General features: G+C 45.8%; 1 protein-coding gene across 3 annotated transcripts in view; it reads right to left on the bottom strand.

Moving 5' to 3' along the window:
• Positions 1 to 18,109, bottom strand: part of LRP8 (LDL receptor related protein 8) — a 1,041,819-nt gene that overhangs the window by 10,260 nt on the left and 1,013,450 nt on the right. The window lies entirely within an intron of this gene.

Here is an 18,109-nt window from a genome sequence, read left to right as displayed (position 1 = left end):
AACACAGATTAGGTGTGCATTTGGCAAGAAGGCTAAGGGTGGTGAAGAAATTCTTCATGTTGATGGACAATAGTGGCAAAGGGTGGAATAAAGAGGTAAAATCAAGAATGGATGGTGGGTTTGGCAACAATTTTAAAGAAAAGAACAAGTTAATCACAACTTTTGTGTAACCTATCATTCTGGTCAGTCATTTTTATGTCAATCATTTCTTTCTGTATCCGTAAGGAAGTAAGATGGGCAAATAAAAGGATTAGCTCTGCCATCTCAATAAACTCTAATCTTTTTGTATTTTCTGTAATGGGAGTTTGAGCCCCTTGTGCTCTGATGTCTAAGGACATGCCTTTCTCTGAATGTATGGGCTTCTCTTTGAACAGTTAAATATTCTCTTATGTGCCTATCACTCTGGCACCAGCAAAAATTAGGCCTACCACAAGTCGCCAATTGTCGCCTTGTGACTAGTGCACCTTAGCTGCTACCTTTATTACTTCTAAAATGAAATTTAGAGAAATGTTAATCTCCCCCCAGTTTTCATGTTTTTCTACGACTTGTTTGGCTCTTGTGAAACGTAAGGACAAGCAGGATTTCTGTATGCATCAGCATCAGGTGTTCTCTACACTTAAAGTATGAATTGAAATCTTCCAGGTGGTAGTAATTACTGTGATGACATTTGAAAAGTATTTATAACTTTTAATGCCAATAACAACCACAATATATATTGGGCAGGCTAGTATTTCTAAATATGCATTTTATAGGAGGTTGTAAGAAATTGGGTTACTTGTTGAAGGGTGTGAAAGCCTTACTCACAGAGCAACCATAATCCTTGTCAGGGTGTGGCAAAAGTAAACCCCAAATTAACCTGCGCTCACCCCTCTGGTAGCTTGACACAGAGCCGTGAGGATTAACACCGAGGCAATGAGTAAAGTATTTATGCAAAAAAAGATCCGACATCAGGGATCAGAGAACCTAGCTAGATGGGCGGTCCGCCGATGGGATCCAATAGGTCAATTTGACGGAGGCGAGCCGAGTCAAGGTTATTTAGGCTCCTCCACCCCGGCAGACCAAGAGGCAAATTTTGATCAACTACTAAATACTACGCGTTCAATCTAACAGTAGGTAATTGATTTACGCTGACACTAATGTGCGCGTTTATTTTCCTTTTTACTTTATCACCTTATTATAGGTCTTTGCACGGAGTGGTACACATGGGGCTGGTCCCCATGCGGTCCTGAAGAAGAGGTTTAGGGAATAACCTCGAAATGTGTTGGCTCTCAATATTAGGGACTATTAGCACTTTATTACCTAATTCCTCCCTTTTATTAACCCCCCTTTTTATCCTTTACCAACTAGGAGCACGAATAAACTCATTTACGCTCACTAGCTAGGTAATTTTTAATTTAAACCCACACCACTCCCCTCTCACTGCACTACACATAGTCTTCACTAAATAGTGCTCCTACGTAACTGTCGCAAGTCGGAGCACGCCCCAAGCAGTAGATGCTTGGGATGGCCCCAATGATGAAGCATGTCACCTAGGGGAAACCTTTGGTGAGTGAAGGGACTCAAGAAAAGTATTTTCTTTTCTCTATTTGAGGTGCGTCTTAGTCACTAAGTAGACCCCTCCCTTCCCATCTAGCTAGGTTCTCTGATCCCTGATGTTGGATCTTTTTTTGCGTTATTAGTACCTAGGAGGACGAACCTAGCCATATCCTCCTCTCCCCTCTCCTTATTTCGATATTAAAGTATTTATGCAGTATTTCAAACAATAATTGAGTGAAAACACAACACAATGAAAAACCCCACACTAATTTAGAAAAACAGAGCAAAACTTAATGAATAAATCAAGACCAAATGACAAAACCCAATCAGTAGAACCGGAGATATGCAATTTTAAGGAAATCAGTGAAAATTGAGGCAAAAATCCCAAAGAGCCACTCACGACTATCTGGTCGTGGAGACTGGGAGAAAGTCACAAGTTCAGGCCGACTGCTATGGAACTCAGGTTGGACACACAGACCAGGTTAGTCCTGCTGAAAGGGTACCTTGTTAGTCCAGAGCCAAGAATCCCATTAGCGGCAGATTGGGTCACGAGGAGCAGGGAAGTGTCATGGATGGTCCATGATGTAGCGTAAATAGTAGGTCTGGTGTTGCAGATGGGTGTTTCTGTAGGGTAAAGATCCTGTTGTCGTTGCAAACGTTTGGGCCGATGCTTCACAATGGAGCTCCCCGATAGATGTTGATGTTGTAGCGCGATGGGTCGGCTGACGGAACTTCATGTTGGAGTGCTGTGCGAGTGACAAGGTTTAGCGCCAATGGGCCCATTTGCAGTCATGGAGAGCCCAAAAACTTCAATTCAGCTTCTCTGTGGCCACACCAAGGGACCAGGACCTGAGGGGTACCACATGGGGGCCAGGGGCTTGCTCCAGCTGGATCTGGATGCTAGTTCAGGTAGCTGGGAACCTACACGTCCCTATGGCTCTGATCAAGAGGTCAACAAACTAGCCCTTGGAGTCAATCTGGGAGTCCTGGGTTCATGTACAGGTCTAAATCCCTCGGGCTCAGGCAGGAAGGCAGCAATTCAGTAAGGCAGCAGTCCCGCAAGGTGGTAGCCAAGCAAAGCAGCAAACCAGGAGAGTGTCATTTGTTTCAGCAGCATAGCAGTGCTTCTTAATGGCACTGTTTCCAGAGGTCCAGAAGTGTACTGAAGAATTGGTGTCTGAGGTACTATATTGATATCAGGTGCCTCATTTGAAGTGGGAGAAGCTTCTGCAGGTTTCCCTTTGAAATGGACAGGTTTCCTGCCTTGCCTTTCCTGCCTCCAGAATAACTACAGGGGGTATTCAGCCCTTTGTCTGGGGGCAGGATACAGCCTATTCAATTGTGCGCAGGGCTGTGCCCAGCTCCGCCCTCCCACCCTGCAAGCGATGGCCATACAGGCACACCTAAGCTCAATATTGTGAGTGGCTGTCTAGGAGGAATACACAAAGCCCAACTGCCAACTTCACCTAGTCATGTGACCCAGTGACTCACTGCAGGCACTAAATGGATAAGGCAGGAAAAAGCCAACTTTCTAAAAGTGGCGGCTTCAAAACTGTAATTTAAAATCTGACTCCACGATAAGAGAAGATTTTTCATTGCAATTCCAAAGACACCAGAAATGAACTGAATACCTCTTCCAATTTTGAAGTTACAGCTTATTGAATGTAATAAGGTAACTCCAATGTTATCCTATTTGTGAAGCAGGCCTTGCAGTAGTGAACAAAGGATTTTAATGTTTTTTCACTACCAGGACATGTAAAACTTAAAATTACATGTCCTACTTTTTATATACACTGTATTTAAAACCCACTGGGCTGTTCAGGGCCCACCACGAGGTGACTTATATGAAATAAAAAGGAAGGTTTGGGCCTGGCAAAAGATGTATTTTTCTGGGTCGAAATGACAGTTTAAAACTGCACAGACAAACCTGAGACATGTTTAAAGGACTACTTAGGTGAGTAGTACAATCAGTGTGCAAGGCCTGCGAGTAGCATTTAATTTATAGGCCCTGGGTACAGGTAGTGACACTTTACTAGGGACTTACAAGTAAATTAAATATGCCAATTGGGTGGAAGCTAATTCTGTCATGTTTAGAGGAGAGAGCAAATGCATTCTAGCACTGGTTAGCAGTAGTAAAGTGCATAAAGTCTTAAGGCCAGCACAATTGAATGCAGCAAACACTTGGAGGGTAAAGGTAAAATGTTAGGGGGCAACCCTACAGAGAGGGCCAGGCCCAACAGGGGTTATTATTTGTTACCTAAAAATCAAGCTGCCATCCTTAAATACACAAATAGCTGTCTGTGGGTGTTGTGGTTTTTTCTGAATGGGAATCAGAAGTAATTACTTGCTGAAAAGCTTATATGACAAAGTCCTAGTGTTCCTGAAACATTGAACTTTGCTTGGGAAAGTGAGTTAACACTGATCAGACAAGCTGGCAACCTTTTGTCCTCACTGGTAGCAGGACAGCCTGTTGGCTCCTACTCCAGTACGAGCCCACCTACCTCTCCACTGCCTGTAATGCACTAAGACAACAGGGTGAGAGACTCAAGGGGAAGGGACACTCTTTCTCACAACCTGACTCTTTTGCCATCTTAGAATTGCAGGACATTGTACACATTATTAGTTGCCAGAAAGTAACCACTGCAAGATTTCAGTGAAATCACTTTGTTGTAAAAGTGGGAGCAGGTTAGTGACAGCGCTACATGGTTGCACTGCAGGCTTACAAATTCCACCAATGAGACCCCAGCTTTCCCATAATTGTGCTTTGTTAGGCTCACTGAATCTTGCCTCAGTCCTGAAGAATATCCTGATTCTTGAAAGAACGTTAGGAAGTCTGGAATCAGTATGCCAGATTCATGATGAAGAAAGCCAGACTAAATAAATCTGGATGAACCAGCGCCTCCGCTCACCACTAGAACCAGTGGGGTTCTCTACCTTTTGCTTAGCTCTGCATGCCTGCTGCATGCCTGCTGTGGGAGACCCAAGTGCCTTGAAGTCTGTTTGACTTGATCGCAGGGGCAACAAATAGCAAGGAGAATCCAGAGTCTACAGTAACATGCTTGTAAATTGAGGACATATTGTCATCAATCTGTGCCTGGCTGAGCACACAACGACTGAGAGAGATATATGTGATGGAAGTGGTTGATCTGTGGGACCCTGGCTTGGTCATTTCCTGCTAGCCTGAAAAACACTGGAAGCACAGTAGTGTTAAGGCATTACTGAGCCAACTTCACGTTGATAGAGAAGGCTCACTGAGGCTAGGATCTTTCTTTAGGAGCTATAAAGTTCCTAGGCTATGTGTCATCATCCAGAAGTGGAAGCCAGCAGCATCCCAGAGTTTATGATATGCAACTAAAGCAAGTGTCATCCCGGCTACCGGCGTTGGTGATATTACTCTCAGGGTACTGAAGTCATCTTTTGAATAATCTTGGTAGGCTGAGGCTTTCCCATGGACACTTCAGATAAAATATTTTTTGCGCTGAGTTTGCCTCTCCTGTCCATTTAAATTGATTAGATAGTGATTAGGGACTTCATATCCTAAAGAGACTGTTTAATGTTTATGCCATTTTCAGGTGTGTAAAATAAGAGATTATTAGCCTTCTAAAGACTATTTTCCCCATTCTTATTTGTCATTTTTCTCTGTACGGTTTTGAGGTAAGTTGGTAATAACTTTTTTCATTTTTATGATCTTATATTATTTGAACTTACTTTAGACCTCACACACCTTCTTCTTCCTCGTCCCCCCAACCCCTTGCTCCCTGAGAGAGCGTTGAGGTTGGCCTACCACCAAGAGGGGGACAGAAGGATACTTTTAAGGAGTCTTTCGTTTATCTGTGGGGAGTCCCTAAGGCATGGATGGTAAGGGATCCTAGCCCTAGGATATATACACTGATTATGTTCACTACTCACCTCATCTTGCCAAGGGAATGTCTAAGAGACAACTTATTCCTCAGCTTTAAATACGTTCATGCATTTGTGTGCAGTCTTTCACTCGCGACCCTCCCCCTCAAATGTGGATCTCCCCACATAAGCGCATCCCTCCTTCTCCTTTCTGCCTAAGCCTAAAGTTTATCCATAGAGATGCAAATAGGATGCTTGTGACTGCTACTGGGACAGTCTGAGTGTGCAGTCAAGGAGAGAGAATCCTTTGAACTAAAATAACTTATGGTTCTTTGGTGAGTAGTTTGATCTACCTTTGAAATTCTACATCCTTAAGGTTCCAGAAATGATACAACCACATTATGTATGCAGAGAGCACATGAAAGGTTTGATCAGAAATGTGCAAAATGTTGGTGAGAAGAAGAAGAGTAAGAAAAACAATGCACTATGTGGGGGCTCCAGAGCTGGCAGAGAGAGACCTGTGTTAATAGGACGCATAAGTATCAATTTAGGAAAATGCAGACCTGCCAATTTACAAATATATTCCACTGTGCGAGGTGGGGCAGCAGCTCGAGGCAAGAAGTACTTAAGAGGCATCCTGTTCCCACCAATCCTCCCGACCTCCTCCCTAAAAAATAATCAAAAACAAGGGGTTGCTGGGGCTGTCGCTGAAGTTCTTGGGTGCTTTGACACCCCTTAATGGACACTGCATGTTACAGCTTTCAAAGACAAGCAGGAAAGTCCCTGTGTGCAGCGGTTTCCAGCTCGTCTTTCTGGCGCTGTGGGATTTCGGCTCCTTAGTGGGTGACCGTGTGAAGGGAGTCCAAATCCTGCGACACACGGTGGCACCGTGTGACCGGGCAGGCCTGACAACGCTCTGAGGAATGGTTGGAGAAAATATGTTTTTGTAATAACAGAAACACAACCATACAATAATTAAATTCACCTTAAACATACTGCAGAGAATAGGCAGGTAAATGCAAAGGTTTTAGCTGCCAATAAGCCCACTCAGAGCCTGGTGAGTGGACGTATCTGCCCACCGGTCTGTGGAGGCCCTACTTCTGCCCTTCGAAGGAGGACACTGTCATATATAAAGATTCCTGCCATGTTGTGGGCATTATTGCGTAGCAGAAGCTTTTTCGGAAAAACTGAATGCCGGGTAGGCCACCATGCTGTTGAGGTCCACTTAGCATTTTGTTGAAACAAACCCCGTAAAGCAGAGGTTTGATGCTGAAAGCCTACGGCCTGGATTCCCAGTGGGTGTTCTTCCTGCGCGTGGTTGCCAATGTAGATTTCCCCCATCTCTGTCCTCCATGCCTCGCATTGGGTATCTGGTGCCAGAAAGCCATCAGTATAAGGTGAGACTAGCCACGCCTCATAGCGCTTTTGTGACTCCAAGCATTAATTGGCCCCTAGGATGTCTACTGTGGACAGTGGAATACTTGGCAGAAGGTGAGTCCCAGTGTGTGTCTGGAGTCGTACTTTTGTTTGCAGTTTGGGGTTTTGGTAATCTACCGGTTTAAGGATGAATGTTTGCAGCATTTGATGGCACTCAAATTGCAGTGGCCCCTCGTATAATAGTGGAGCTCTCGTATCTCTCACGGCTGGCCTGGCAGTGTTAACTTCTGGGGTGTCTGTCGTTCTGTCTTGGTTGTGGCCTCTTGAGGTTGGTCGGAAGTTCACTGCTCCACAGATTCATCAGAAACCTTTGCAGTGCCCTTCCCAGGGCCTTAGTGGTGATGGTGATGATGATGATTGTAGTAGTGGTAGTAATAAAAATAATTTCAGTAATGCTAAAGCCTAAGTGTGGTTCAATGAGAAGAGAGGCCATGCTCAACAACATGAGTCATAAATCTGCTCATGCCATATCACCTTTATTTATTTTAATAGCTTGTGAACAGTTCCCAGAATGGTTTATTTTAATAATTGGCTGATGGACAGTACACTCTGACACCTTAACACACTATCACACGCTGGTACTCACCAAGTAACTCTCCCAATTTACACCTTTTGTGATGAAGGGGCTTGTGAAAGTTAATGCATACGGCAATCCGCGATGAGCAGCATCTGAAGGGCACGCAGCAAAAGCCCAGGCGCGGGACATTTTCGAAAGCCACGCACAGGTTGACAGTGGTAGTTTCTTCGTGAGAGTGGGGGAGCGGCACCCCACTGCCAGCCGCACTAAAGCAATGTGAACAGTAAAATGGCAATGAAATGTTTTCATTGCCATTTTATTATTCACGAAGCGCCCGCAGCCGTCAGCCTGCCTAGAAGCCGGGATGAAAGAGGGGCGGGCATATCCCCTGCTGTTCGGAGGACTGGCGACGTGGCTGGCCTGACACTGCAGAAGTGCGCAAGTCAGCAGGGCCGTTTCTAGGTGTTTTGCCACCCTAGGCGAGAATTGAAAAATGCCGCCCCCTCTCTTTTACTACCATCACTCTCTCCCCCTGTCATCCAGGCTTTTCAATATAAAAGTAAATATTTAAACAGCATATTTTTGCTGTGAAAATGAATTGAAGCAGAGCTGAAGATGGCCTGGGAGCTCGGGACTGGAGCTGTGTGAGGGCTGAGGCTGCTAGGGGACGGGGGCTCTAAGAGGGCTGGGACTGCTAGAGAATGAGAGTTGAAGGTGCCGAGGCTGCTAGTGGATGGGAGGTCTGAGGGACCAGAAGCTCTGGGACATGAGCTAAGAATGTCCTGGGTTCCGGAGAAGGCCCGAGCTGCTAGGGGTAGGTAGTTCTGATACGACTGGAGCTGCTAGAGTGTGGGCCCTTTAACGGCCAGGACAGGATCTGTACAGACAAGAAGGGTTTCGAGAAGACCAGGACTTTTTGAGGACGGGAACTAAGAGGACGAGGCTACAAGGAGACATAGGCTCTGGGAGGACTGGGGGGTGCAGCAGCTAGAGGAAGGGGTCCGTGAGAGGGCTGGTGGTAGCTCCGAGAGACTGCCCCGTGGCACTGGGTGGTCGAAGGGGCAGGGGGCTGCTAGAGGCAGCGAGCTCCAAGAAGGCCAGAGCCACTAGGCGATGGAAGGTCTGAGAACAGAGGCTGGGTGTTAAAGAGAGTCTATGAATGTACCATGTCTCTGCCTCCCATGGGCTGAGATTTCAACTCTCAGTGCGGCCTAAGCCCTGTTACGGTTTTGAGAGTGCTTGTTCTCCAAGGAACCTGTCCCTATCTTCAAGGCCCTTCTGCCGAGATGATGGACAGAATGCAGAATAAATTAAAACATTCACCCCAGTCAAGAGATCTGGGTTAAATTTGACGTCCTTTTGCTCACCGTGCTACCCCAGTTTAGACCCACCCATATGCAAATCTGTCTTGCCCCTGTTGGGAACAGTCCAGCCTGAACTGCCAGGCCAGGTCCTCCCTGGACCAGAAATGTGAGCCCTGGGACCGGTTTCGGGGTTTCACCCCTCTTCAGCCAGGCTAGCTTGAATCCTGATCTGTAACTGGGGGTGAATGTTTGATTGGCTCAGCATTCCATCCATCATATGTTCTTTTGCAATTGTCACCCTAAGTGGGAAGGGTATGCCCAGACGTGGGTCGCATCATGCCCGCTACGCCACCAGATTCAAGCTAGCCTGGCAAATGAGGGGTGATGCCCCGAAACAGGTCCCAGGATGCTTGTTTCTGGTCCAGGGAGGACCTGGCCAGACAGTTCGGGCTGGACTGTTCCCATGAGGCATAGCATCAAGACTGATTTGCATATGGCTGGGTCTAAAGTGGAATGGCGTGGCATGCAAACAAAATGATGGATTTAACCCAGATATGTGACTTTTTGCAGGTGTCAGATAAGGTGGCAAAGAGTGTGTGTACCTACAACATCCGAAGCCACATCCCACTGGCGTGCTTTCACTTGCCCATCTCCCTCCCTCCTCCTTGGCCCACCGACTGGGCCCAGATCACACAGAGCGCACTCCACATGACGGGCGCTGTGCTTTTTGACAACCCTACCCTTTCTGAAACAACAACAGTAGGAAGCAAAACCTGCCTCTGTCTGAAACATACACGAGGCTCCTACATAAAAGGTTACAGTTAAAGTTAACTGACTTGAAAGGATTGGTGGTATTTCACAGATGATAAAGAATGTAATAGCATATTACAGAACTTCATGTATTAATGTTGGAGGTAACTCAGAATTTAATGTAGCATGAGACCTGTACAGAACTGGAATTCTATTACTATAGAGAGTTAAAGAACGAAGGCCACAATATTCCTTCTGGAAGAATGGGCAAAGGTTTCCTCGCGATCAAAGTAAGCATTTCTGCTTCATAATGTGACAAAGGTAAATATTCTTGTCTGGAGTGTTGATAAAACATGTCATTTTAAGCATGTTTTGTGCTATCTGATAACTAAGGATGTGTGCATGAGGGCTGGGAGTTATGCTGAGGGCACTGTGGGTGTCTGTGTGTGTGGAATAGGTGGGCACTAGGAAAACAAAAAGAAACAGGTAAAAAAGTAAGAGGCGAACTGTTGGGGTAACAGTCAGATACACTCAGGAAAGGTATGGGGTAGATATGAAACCCAGAGCACAGGCCAAGGAGGCAGGACATGGGGACAGATGGACGTGGTGGGCTGTGGTGAGGGGGCCGGAGGTGTGTGCGAGCACCCCTTCTGTATCATACATTCATGGCAAATGCAACTAGAGGGTGACAAATGTTATTCAATGAGAGATAGGATCAGACTTTTAAAATCCGACCACTAACTTTGGGGGAAATAGGACGGCGAAAATAAAATAATGACCAGATTTGAATACTCCTTTTGCCAATGAATATCACCCTCCCCCCCCCCCCCCCCACCGCCCAGGCTCCCTGCACAGGCCAGCTGTAAGAGAGGCCTGGGCAGCGCCCACTCTTCTGGGAACAGCTTGGTCCCTCTGTGCGCTGTGAAGAAGCATGCGGAGACAGGCTGCTCTGCCCCCCCCCCCTCCCCTGACCCAGGGCCCCCATTCATGCCCATCTCTTCCTCCAGGTGATAAATCACTGACTGTCTCATAGGAGCAGGGTGGGGGCGTCTCACCCGTGAACCTCATGCACTTGGGTCTGTTGCTGTGTCTCATTCCGGCATGAACATCACTGGCCCTCAATTAAGTCCCTCATTTGAGCCATTCAAAGAAGGCGCTGCTTTGTTTTAGGCTCTCTTGGGCAAAAATCACACAAGTAGTCACGTCGTAAGTCAGAAATGTCTCTGTGACCCCAGAGCCTCTGGAGTCTTGGGCCAAACTCATGTTTTTTGCTGCCCTCCCCCTTCTGACGCCCTAGGCGGCTGCCTAGGCTTGCCTAATGGTAGAAACGGCCCTGCAAGTCAGTTTGGCCAGCTGTCTTAAGCCGGCCGAGGTGACATGCGCACTTTGCAGGTCTCCACCCAGGTGTCTTAAACAGTTGGGTGGAGACCAAGCACAGGCCCACAGGGCCTAAAGGAGGGTCCAGCCAGGACGCTCCATCTGATCCAGGCCCTGCTCTTGTGCAGCATGAAAGCAGCATCTGGATTGGTTAGGGAAGTTCCTGGTTCCACTGAAGCCCGTCGGAGCCACGGAGGGCAAGGACACTGAGGGCGCAGCACCGGTAAGTGGGTTTATTTTATTTTTAATGTAATTTTATTGCATGCGAGTGATTTTATTTTGCATTCCTATTACATGTAAATAGGTTTCGGGATGCAGTGTGGCACATTATTCGCCCCACCGCTTTTATATTTTACCGGCCACTCCTGCAGGTCGACCTTATTACGTGCAATGAACCGTATATGTAATGTAAGGTGGATTTGGAGAGTGCGCCTTGTGACCCGTGAGTGTATCCAGGCGCTTCAAGAATCACGGGTACTTGTTTGTAGTTTAGGGTAAAGTCTTAACGCGGCTGTTTGTAATGCAAAGTCTGCAGGGGGTATGAATGTTCTGATGCAGCACAAAAATACAGAGATCTGATCAAACATTAGACCACTGGCCGGGTTAGGAATGTTTGACTTTTCTCTTTGCTTTTTTCCAACAACGTTCTACTTAAAACCATAATATATATCTTTGTACGTAGTGTACTACTTTGCTACATTCCCTTTAGTTGTAGGCCCCCTTGTGATGTATCAACAAAAATCGACGTTTGTATGTTGTCTGCAAAAGCCATGATCCCCGATTGTAAGTGGCCCAATAAAAAAGTGCTTTCGGCAAACACACCTGTTTACAGAAGGACAATCAAGTGAGCAATGTTTGTCAAACCCAGTAATGAACGCGTGCGATCAATTTCACACCCAGCGTTACATTTTGGCGGTTCATTGTTGCCGGAATTTAACAGGAAAAAAGCCCTTGAATTTACCAAACCACACGGATTTTGGTGAAGTAGGCACCAAAATCCACGTTATTCCCAGTAAAGGCTAAAGTGTTGGGTTTTATCGAGTGCAATACTCACTGCATCCAGCAAGGGGCGCTCGTAATCAGGACCATGGGAGATAACAAGAGAAGGCACTCTGTTCCCAGTACCAACTCCGGGACCCGGGGTAGTATTCACTCAACCGCCGAGGCTGCAGCTGTGTTGGCCTGGCCTCGTAAGCCATGCATGTGGTTAAACAGCACCTCAGGGTAAATTAGCAGAAGCCACAATAATACTGACGCCTTGGGAAATGCTGAGGTTAGCGCAGGGCATGATGGGAAACTTCCACCTTTTACTTCTTTCTCTGTCATTGCATCATTTTTAAGGAACATCAGTGTGAAGGAAATAATGTGTAATATTTGGCCTGCTACAAATGAACGATGTATTTATTAACACCAGAATCCAGCCTTCGTACCACGGAGTTCATACTGTCACCCTCAGTAACGTTTCAGCAGTCACAAGGAAGGGATCTCACTCAGATGCTGTTTCCCACAGATGTAGCCCTGACATTTTGAACAAGATCACGCACGTCGTCTTCTCGCTGGCTCCCATTAGCTGAATGTACTCCGAATGCTAGAATGTCCCTGCTACCCGTTTACAATTCAAGGTGGGTACAAGAAGGGTCACTGGAAATATGTGACAGTGGGAGACCAAATTAAGCAGCATGGTTGACTACATTATGTGGCAAGAAAGGGAAATTATATGGCATCACACAGCATCTGCAGCAGAGTTGTCATACTCATTTTGACGTTTTAATGCACACTGATTGAAAGATTCCAAAGCTTTGTAAAAAATAAGATAAACACTAACAAATAGTAATTGTATCTTGCATGGGGCCACCATTTTATCAACATTGTCCTTTCAAACTCTCAAACGATAATATTTCGTATAAAATGTTGCACTCAGTAGCAAACAAGCCTTTTCTGCACACTTATTCTTAGTATCCCAGTTAGGTTTTAGAATTTCTATCCAAAATATGGGCCTCTAGAAGCGTTTCTCTCTTTTAAGAAACAGCCTTGCACAACAGTATTTTATATTACATATACATTATGTAGGTGTTTCACTAGGAGGCACAGTAAGATTCAAGATATCGGACGTTAAAAAGAGAAGTAAATGGTTGAGAAGTTATAAGTCTAACCTGAATTTGCAAGAACGATTAAGCGTAACATTATGTCACAAAAAAGCAAGTATTATTCCACACCTAGAAAAATGATATTTGAAAATGTCATGAATTTATCGTTCTGCCCTCAAAAGCCAATCGTCAGTCTATAAAATATTGACTCTCTCGTCAAACGTTTCATCTCATTAGTACCCGTTTAATATCAGCAATATAACATAGCAATCAACACCCGGAAGAAGATCCCCCAATCTTTGTAATGCGTCCACCACTGAGCAGCACCACAATTATTTTAGTACCTTTTAATATCCCTGGGTTAGAAATAAAATAGAATAGCTGAACTCTGCAAATTATTTAACAATGGGAGGGATACGCAACAATTCTATTATTAAGCAGAAAACACCAGAGCATCACGTGTTCCAGTTACCCTGAGTAGAAGCTGTGAGGGATTGTGGACATACACATGGTTTATAAACATTAGAATCCTACAGCATAGTGTTAAGTCCCTGGGTATTGGCTTCTGTGCACAGGTAATGCCTGGAAAATTGGCAATAAATCAAAACAAAACACCTTAAGCCCAATGGCATTGCTAAACCAGGAAAGCAAAGATTTAAGCCAAGATCTCGGACACAGAAAGAGAGAGCCTGGGACCAACCTGATCTGTTCCCACATGGGTCTGAGAAACAGGAGTGTCCAGCATCCTGGTTTCACCCAGACCAATCAGGTTTAAACACAGGTACGCTCGCACAAAGACTACTCAATGCCTGATCAATTCTGACACGCTGGCCGTTTTACGATCACTCACTTGTGAGAGGGCAATAGACAGTGCAACATGGGGTTCCTTTGCAAAACCATTCCAACATATAGATGCATGTTCAAACAAGGCCAGATAATGGATGTGTGACTATCAATTGTACAGGATATTGCTTCAAAGGAGCTTGAGGTTGCGATGCCCAAGTTCACGGCTTTGTTTTCTGCAATCGAATAATCGGATGACCAATGTGAGATAAATTATATATAGATTGGGAAGGCTTGATAACGGGCTAGGATCTATTTAAGTAGATGGTGTTTGATGACGATATCTTGATTTCTATTCGTGGCCACAATTCCCAATAGTCGATTATGACATCAATACTCCCACAATTCAGAGACGCAGCACGTTTCTAAGTGAGTTGTGAGAGGTCTGAGGAGCTAACCCCTGCAGTGAAATGAGATCACAGCTTAGGCCCTCGGGCACCATCACCATTGACACGGATGAAAAGATGGCTCAAATAATTTAGACTAAACCAAACCCCAAGTTATAATTTATAGGTCTAGTTAGCCATGTTTATTTCAGAAAGTAAGGAAGGAGCGGAAGGTTTTTAAGCAATCATGAAGAAAACTATTGCGAATGTGTTCATTCCTTTCCAGGCATTGGCCTTAAAGTATCAGGCAAGACTCCCAGGGATTTCAAGCCTAGAGTGGATGCGGTTCTATGGTTAGGTAAGACACCGGAAGATGAATCGTCACAAGCACTCCAGGGCGCAGGGGGCAGGTGCTGATTTCAAGCCTAGAGTGGATGCGGTTCTATGGTTAGGTAAGACACCGGAAGATGAATCATCACAAGCACTCCAGGGCGCACGGGGCAGGTGCTGATTTCAAGCCTAGAGTGGATGCGGTTCTATGGTTAGGTAAGACACCGGAAGATGAATCGTCACAAGCACTCCAGGGCGCAGGGGGCAGGTGCTCACAGTTTGTGCCCGCCTGGAGCACTTTGGTATTATAGAAGGGACCACAGACATTTGTGTTGACCTCTCCCATAAGGAGCCCTCTCTTGTACCACACCTCAAAACTCTGGCACCTGACTGGGCTGCTCAGTGAACCAGGAAACAAGCACAGGGAACTACAGACTGATACTTCCATTTCAGCAGAATAACATTTTCATTGATTAAACTTCATAGGGGCCTGATAATGATGCTGCGTGCTGAAGTGCATAGAGCTCTCAAGATGCCCAGTGTCAGGCACGAATAGCTCTTCCAATCTTGTGTGGCATTCCGAGATGTGTACTCCTGCCTGTAATATGAAAAAGCAGAACTAAAAGCCTCCATGTTTACAAACTAACTGACCTTGTGCACGTCACAGACGGTGACCTGTAACCATGGCAACCACCTTTCCTCGACCTCAGAAAATCCAGCTGGGCTCCAGGCACCGGAGTAGCTAAATGCTGCCCGCCATCACTGAGCTCACGCTGGCAAATACATGTTAATACCTGGTGCAAAGTCACAAACTGCTGCAGAGCCCATTGCAGGTCTGTAAACGGTGTGACAAACGGTTTTAGTGCAGGTATGCAGTAAAGAATTCTAGCATTAGTGTAACCTGTCATGAGTGATACTCTGAAAGGCTGAATCTGAGCTGCGAACCCCAGGGGCGTAGCTAGAGCTTCTGCCGCCTGGGGGCGGTCCCTGAGCTTGCCAGCCAGTGACGGCAGGTAAGAGTGGGAGGAGTTAACAGAAGATCATGGGAGAAAATAACATTAAAAAAAAGAAAATCACTTACCTTGCGCTCGCCGAAATTGCTTACCTGATGCGAAGTGCCACTGCCCTAAAATAAAGTGCCGCACGGGACGGACCGACTTCTCCTCCCCCAGCTATGCCACTGGCGGACCCCAGAGGAGTGGGCAGCCTCCCATGGGCCTCACAGAGCATACCTCTGAGGCCCTGGAGAGGGGTGGCTGTTCCCTTGAAAGTGCTCTTTCTGACTTAAAACGTCACTGCCACAGTGCTAGGTAAACAAAAGGTTGTCCCCCTTCTGCATTCACACACATTCCAGGAGCCCCTTTTCTACACCAGGTCTGTACTTTTAAAACTTTCAAATAAAAAAAAAAAAAGTACATCTATCAGAACGAAACTTAATCTGACTACAGTGACTAGGTTCCCTTTTGCTTACATTTGAAAGTGACCCAAGTAATGCCATTCAAGCTTTTTCGCCACTGTGGACTGGAATATGTATTGTGCACTAATTTGAACACAGTAAATAATGGACAGTGAACATTGCAATAAAGAAATCAGTTTTAGTGAGAGTGACTTTGCGACAGCACTGGGAACAGCGCATTAGTTGTGATATGGCGCACTGACCTGGTCTGCACCCAGCACCACACCACACCACAGAGAGGGTCAGTGCGCCCTATTTGTGATATAGGCACAGGAGCTGTATTCACAAACGTTTTCCAGTGAGTACTAGTGTCTCACTTCCAATCGAGGTGCACCTTAATTGTAAGTTTCAGGAGTAAGGCACAGATACTCATGGGAAAAAGACTTGTGAATCAACCCCCAGGACTGACTGGAATGATCACAGCCATACAAGAGGTTTTAACATTACCAAGCAGCCTTTACTAACACATCTGGGAATGGCCACAAAGGCACACAAGTATGCAACTGTGTTGTACATGTCATGAATTCATGAAGATACCCTTTCTAGCTTCTTAAAATATGCAGGACAACTCTTATGCACACAAATCACTAACTGGGAAGTCCTAAGGTAGGGCACACATTAGTAATTGGAACATTGCTAATCACGTTCTGTGCCCCATTCCACACAATTCATAAAAGTCCAGAGTTCTCATCTACCATAAAAATGAAAAATTGTGGACTTTTGTGGGAAGGCATCTGCCTTATTGTAATACACATGAGATAGCCAAAAAACACAAAAGTGACATTTCATCTGGTGAAAAAGGAAATGTATGTTCCATCCATGCCAACTGAAATACTAGATCACAAACATGAATATCAGAGGGGAAGCACGCTGGAGGCATTACCAAACGTTAATTGGAATATGTTGTAATGAAACAAAGTTCCAGGGTAACGTAAGATGGTATTTATTCAGATAGTAGGTTCAAGATAAAGATACAGTGAGCCCCACCAGGAGCAGCCCCCCTCCTGCTGCTCAGCCCATCCTCCAACTGCCAACCTCACTCACCCAACATTCCACAGTATCATCCACACCAACATTCCACACCACGCTCACACTGGCCGAGCAGCTGGTACAACACTTCTCTCTTACTCTTAGTAAACAGAAATACAAACCTAAGCCAACCCACAACCACAAAAATAGTGGTAGGCCAGAGAGGCTCCGCAACATAGAGCCTTCTCACATACACACCCCCAACAGTGAGAGATACACACACTCCCACAACAATTACAAAACATTGCCCACAAAGTGACACATCAATGTCACCCACAACCACAAAAATAGTGGTAGGCAAGAGAGGCTCTGTGACAAAGAGCCTTCACACACACAAACCCCTCAAAAGTGAGATAAAGGCACTCTCACAAAAACACAAGGGGATAAACCAGAGTGACTTCACAAGAGAAAGACCACTCACAAGCACATACTCAGGAGGCAACCTGGAGCGACCCTCCAAAAACCACACTCATTCCAAAAGAAAACATTTTGCAAGATGAGATCCACAACACACCATAAACCATGCTTCACGAGACCCGATGACAGGTGAGGGGCACGCGAGCAGACGTCGCACATCCAACAGAATGGTGAGGTTTCTTTTTTTTTTTTTTAAACTGTAATTTCTCCAAACACCGGGTAAATCGCCCCAATTGAAAAAGAGTTCAGAACGGTGTTGGTGAAAGAAATATACACGCCTCAAAAGTACTCACACTCCATGCTGGTGGCAACATCGTCCACACGGGGCAAACATTTTTCCCACAAAAACTGACGAGCTGTTAGGTAAAAGAAATATCAAGTGCTGCACAAACGATGTGTCTGCCAATAGTCAACAAAATCCTGGAAGCGATCAAAGGCTTTTACCGCACTTCCAAACACGGGCTCTGGGAACGTGTAGTGCTACCACGCACAAAGTGAGGTGACACCACCGCCACAACACTGCTAGCGACACGGAGACAGGGGACTCCTTTACTTAGATCACAAACTGTGCTTCCTTCTACTCAACGCTATTGTTGACAGCTACACAGTGGGTTCCTCTTCCAAATGATACTTCACAACACGAACACGAGGACTCCTCTTACATGTGGAACACCTTGAATCACCACAGCTCCATTCCAGAAAGAGCAAAAAGACACGGTGGGCTTGGCAGGAACTGGCACACAAGGGTTGGGACCGACCGATGTTGTGGTCACTGGTGGGGCTCAGGGTGCCAGCTAGCTGTGCCAAAATTAGTTATAGGAGGAGTTTCTTCAAGTTACTCTTCTTCAGCTACAGTTACT

The sequence above is a fragment of the Triturus cristatus genome, chromosome 4_2 (genome assembly GCF_964204655.1).
Source record: "Triturus cristatus chromosome 4_2, aTriCri1.1, whole genome shotgun sequence".
NCBI classification, from domain to species: Eukaryota; Metazoa; Chordata; class Amphibia; order Caudata; family Salamandridae; genus Triturus; species Triturus cristatus.
The sequence above is the reverse complement of the archived record's forward strand: the minus strand, read 5'-3'. Positions and strand labels throughout refer to the sequence as shown.